General features: G+C 39.6%; 1 long non-coding RNA gene across 1 annotated transcript; it reads left to right on the top strand.

Annotated features, from left to right (window-relative positions):
* Positions 1-4,444: 4,444 nt before the first annotated feature.
* LOC120555191 lies at positions 4,445-5,093 on the top strand. Its single transcript, XR_005638648.1, has 3 exons — positions 4,445-4,515; positions 4,681-4,836; positions 5,073-5,093. It is a non-coding gene; the product is annotated as an uncharacterized LOC120555191 (long non-coding RNA).
* The last annotated feature ends 396 nt before the right edge of the window (positions 5,094-5,489 follow it).

Below are 5,489 nucleotides of genomic sequence, written 5' to 3'. Positions count from 1 at the left end.
TCTTGTCTGTAGAAAGAGCAAAGTCTGTGGCCTTTACCCATTAGTGCCACCGCTGTTCAGGAGAAGGCGGCAACTAGTGTCGCGAGCACCAGCGCAGGTATAAATAGTTACAGCGATCCCATGACGTCACATTTGCACGCACCAGCTGGGCTTCGTCTAGTAAATAAGAGCCTTTATGCTTCCCACCTCTGAGGGTCTGGGAGTCTCTAGACCTCGTTCTAACCTTTAAAATCTGATCTGAGTGATCTGATCACTAGTAGACAGATCTAGGTGTGGGTGTTCCCACCTGGCAGCACAATCTTTCTCCACATGCTTCCTGATTGATCTCACTTCTCCGCTCTATATGCAAATAAACACACACAACTGGACCAACTAATCTACACTAAAGCACACAACCTAATACTAATAGCTAAAAGCCCCCCCCCACACACACACACTTCTCATGACCTGGGTCAGGAGGTCACAACAAAGAGGGACGACACCATATTCAATCTTTAAACAAGACTTTATTTAATCAGGTTGAACCAAATTGAAATGAAATATCCAAATTAACTATATTCAGAATGGGCTGTGTAAATCAGAGAGTCAGTGTGTATGAGTGACATAGGGGAGAGAGGGGGAGAGAGAGAGAGAGAGAGACAAAGATAGAGAGAGAGAGAGAGAGAGAGAGAGAAAGAGAGAGCAACAGAGAGAGAGAGACTGAGAGAGACAGAGAGAGAGTAGAGCGAGACAGACAGAGAGAGAGAGTTGAGAGAGAGACTGAGAGCAGCGACAGACAGACAGAGAGAGAGAGAGTAGAGAGAAAGAGAAAAAGACAGCGAGAGAGAGAAAGAGAGAGAGAGACAGACAGACAGAGCAAGAAAAAGAGTACACTGAAAAAGTGAAACCACTGTGTCATTTATTTAAAGTTAATTTTTATGTTAGTGTAGTTGAAAATCATGGTTTCTAGGATAAACCTGTTTATTTCCGTTTGCATAAAAGCAGATAACACTCCCCGCAGAAAAAATTAAAAGCAACAATTGTACTTAAATTCTATTTTCACTTTAAACCAGAGGTTTTCATGTCACGTGATGTACGTAACGACGTAACCCCACGACCTTGCATCGTTCTGAATTTTGCTGTTGTCCGCCATTACCTCGCTTCGATGAAGACGTCGTTTGGTTTTTCAAGGAAACTTAAACTTAAACAAGGTAAGCAGTCTTATTGTGTTGTTTTAATGTTATCGTTTGTTTTCCATGCTCATTTAAAGTTTTTGGAATGAAGGGCAACTACTTTACAACTGCTTTTGTAATTTGCGCACATGTTAAGCTAACGCTAGCTAGCTAGGTAACATTAGCTAGCTAAACTAAGTTATTTGCATTCTTTTCACATGCACAGGGAGATTCGTTTGTTGTCTCTGTGTTTAAAAGTAATGGTGGTATGATAACGCTCGTATTTAAATCATGCTTAAAAACTAGGAGAGGGCCTGTTCTGCTCTCTAGACATGTTTTTTTTTGCCGAGGGTGGGGAGGTGCACCTCGCGACGCGAACGCCACTACCATAAATTTAGCTGTATGTGGAAGATCGTTTCCCGCGTCACATGTTTCCCCTAACAATACCTGAACTTGAACCACCTTATCGCTAACCACAATTGGGTCGCTCACGATTTAAACAAGAGGGAAGTACTATTCGGCGGTGGGAAAGACTGACACAACAGCGGCTCACTACACGCCGTACACAGAGCTGGCAGCAGAGCAAAGTGGGCGAAGAGGTTAAAACTTGTCAACGTCGACATTTTGTCGCGATTTCACGTTATATGCGATATTACTGTAAGCGAAACCCTTCGGAGTAAAAGACTAAAGAACAAATTACTAAAACGTGTATATAACATAAAAGAACGTATTTGTTTGAGTTGTTCGGTTCACGTGGCCCGCTTCCCGCTCTTCGTCTTTAATCCACCTGATAATTAGCGACCACATAATGCAACTGGTCTGTTTGTGCTAATCCGACAGCAATGTAACGTGTCGGCTTCATGTCCTGATAAAATGAACCCTGGTCAATTTTCTTTTTAAAGTCGATGGAAAAAAAACGTCCAGAATTATAAACGGGAGTATTTCAGTTCAATGAGTAACTAGTTTTAATGATTCATGACACTTAAAGAAGTGCTCTGCACATCCGCTCCTGTGCATCTGTTCAGTTTAGCAACAGAGGGATTAATAGGTGACCATTTTCTGTGCCATAGAGACTTTTTAATCCAGATTTACAGTTTTGCTTTGAGGGATATCATAACTTTGGTCCTCTTGCTCTTTCATCATTAGTACTTATTAAAAAGGAATTGGTTTTAATTCTATAATATGTCAGTATACTACCGCCAATATTTCTGATGTAATTGATAGTTTTTAGTGACAAATATGGATAATGCTAATATCCCCATGTAAAACTAAATGTGAAATCTCGCCTTTTTCTTTGTCTTGACAGATTTGCTGTTTCCTGAAAAGGTCACAATTTTAGCCATTACTGAATTTGGTAAGTCCGGGAATTAAGTGAACATTTGCATGTATGTTTAATTACGAATTAAAACCCAAAATAGAGATGCAGCTGATAACCTAATATATTTCAACATATACTAATACTAATGTAATATCTATTAGTAATAATGTAATTAAAATTGCTTTAGTTACATTTGTAATATAGTGACTGGCAGTATGAAAGTGTCTCCTCACATCTCTAGTCAAAACAAATATCACAAAGTTACCCACCTTACAGTAAGTTCATTTGACCAGGCAATAAACTATTAAATAAATAGTAAGTCATTTCATGCAGTTTAAGTAACCTTACAATTGATTTAAATGATTGCAGTAATTGTAAGAACATCAGTTTGTTTTTCATACTGTATAAAGCTATTCACTTATTACAGCTTTTGAATAATTGCAAAGTAGGGACATATGGAGACAATGTAATGATACCTCTACAACTAATGAACTAGTAAAATGAAATATCTTTGCTTTAAAAGGCGTTGCTTTCCTGCTGAAGTAAATGACAAAAACATAACTGTTTATATAAACTGCACGTAAATGTACCATTCTGCATCATGTAAACTGTATTAAGTGGCAGAATTGGTAAAGGTGGGTCTACTTTTCTTTCTTTCCTAGTCTTCTGATGAATGTGGAAAAGTAAAAGACTGTGGTACATCTGTTTCACGAAGATCTGAGCTACTTAAACATTATAAGCTTGAACACAGACATTATGGACGTCACCATTCCTATCGCTGCATCTATTTCAACTGTCCATGTACCTGCAAGACTTGGAATGCACTTTTGAGCCACTTGTCAAGATGTCATCAGCAATCCTCACAAACGGAACTTACCACATTTAAATGTCTTTTATGCAGTTGCAATCAACGTTCAAATTTAAAAGACTATTTTCAACATATAGGCGAGCACCTGAACAACAGTGAAACGGTAGTTTGTGTGTTTCAGGGGTGTTCTTACAAAACAAATGTTTATGGCTCGTTCTGGCTGTTTTTACTAGATTCTTTTTGATGGGCTGACATGGCAGTGAAAAGGCCAGCCAAGTTGCGGGTTGTTTTGAATCCTGATGACACCAGGAAGCTAATTCTGCCTGATGGAATTCCAGAGACAATGGAGCAGCTTATGGATGAAGTCCGGAAAGTGTGTGGGTTTAATGGTAATTTCAGACTGCAGTACCAAGACAGAGACTTTGGAGATGCGCTAGTGAACTTGACATCTACTGTTGAACTTGAGGACTTGGCAGCTGTCAAGGTCATCCCAATAATTGATGATTGCAGCCAAGGACTTAATCTTACTGTCTGTGATGATTTGTCAACTCAATCAGATGACACAGAGCTCCTTTCCACACTCCAGCTCTGTCTCTACAAGAACTCAGATGTGGCCAAGAGAGTTTCCGATACCAACGTTCTCCTATGACACTGAACTGCAGTTAGAGAAAGGGAATGTGGTGTATAGGTCAAACATGACAAGGTTGACACCTAGTTCAAAAACAAAATCTGATATTCTGGAAAAGGTAGCTGAAGAGATATTAAAAGTACAAGGCCTACCCAACAGATTCTGACTTCAGTGTTGTTCCGAAGCACTTATCAAGAAGCATCCATGTCTCTCTGAACCTGTTTCATACGCACGGTTATTACGGGTGGAAGCAGCGGTTGAAGACCAAAATGGGCAACTACCGAACTCAGTTGAAGGGCATTGGGTGTTCTGAATTACTTGCAAATTCACTTAAGTCCAAAGCTCCAGAGGGTGCATTGCCAGCAAAAAAGTAAAGAGACCTAAGAGAGGAGAGCCAACCACATACCTGACATTCCAACTGGAGAGACCCCAGACAAGTTGGAAAAGGAGAGACTGTTACTTCTAAGTGAGGTGATGAAACGAAACAACCGTGCACTGATAAAGGACAAAATAGCCAAGACGTTTTCACTGCGGAGACATGAAATTGTGGAGAAGGAATTAGGAGTGGAGGAGTTAAGTCAGATGGCCCGCATTGTTCTCAATGGATGAGGTATGTAACCTTTTTGTAAATCCATTGCAATAGTTCAGTCCTATAATATTCTTCCCTACCATTAGAAACATGCTAATGAGCCATAATGCATCTTTAGGCCCTAGATGTCAAAAATAAGATCTTACACACCACATCTTGTAATGTGCTATTTTGTTTTTTTTAAAGATCAATGCTGAATTCATGAGGATTACAACTGTTCCTCTTCAACCGCGGTTCCTGGCTTCCTTGGACAAGCACCACAGCAAGCTGATTGATATCATCAAAAACAAGGGAGGAACTGTCAGAGAGAAGACCCGGAACATACTGAGAGTTTTGGATCAGGTATGTATGTACTTGCTCAGTACATCGAATAAAATTTGTAGAGTTAGAATACACTTTGGAAGATGTGCCATGCTTCTCTTCTGAGTTTGACTGACTTTTAACTGGTTTACTCAAAGCATTTGTAAATAAAAATTACTGTTTACCAAAGAACCCATGTGCATTGTGTGTCAGTTGCATCTTTAATCAAGTTATTAAACTGAACAGCATAATTTTGTACTGTTTGTGCTTTCACCTAGAGTCTTGAGGTAAATCTAAAGGAGGGGTCCCTGCTGAAGTTCTCTTATTGTGTACCTTGGGGAGGATGTGGACAAACTTATCAAGGAATATCTGGTAAGTAGTTATATGCAATAATCACTTTGGACAAGATAAAGAAATATTAAAAGTCGTACATGGTCTCAACACTTGTCAACTGTCTTAAAAGTACAAACAAATATATCCTACAACGAAAAGAAAATTCCTCATAACTTTTGGCAAAATCTTTCCGCCATTATTAACCCTTCGCTAAGTTAAGCCCCTCAAACTAAGACGGGAATTTGCCAGCTGCGAACAGGTGCGACAACTACACAGCTATGCTCCGTAGAGTTTCATACAATCGTTTCAGATTTAATTCATTTTCAGGCTGGTTCTGTGGATTTCGGGCTAGTCGTGGTTAA

This window comes from Perca fluviatilis, unplaced genomic scaffold (genome assembly GCF_010015445.1).
Source record: "Perca fluviatilis unplaced genomic scaffold, GENO_Pfluv_1.0 PFLUV_unplaced_scaf_23, whole genome shotgun sequence".
In the NCBI taxonomy this organism is placed as follows: Eukaryota; Metazoa; Chordata; class Actinopteri; order Perciformes; family Percidae; genus Perca; species Perca fluviatilis.
Note: the sequence above shows the minus strand (reverse complement) of the source record. Positions and strands in the feature narration are given on the sequence as shown.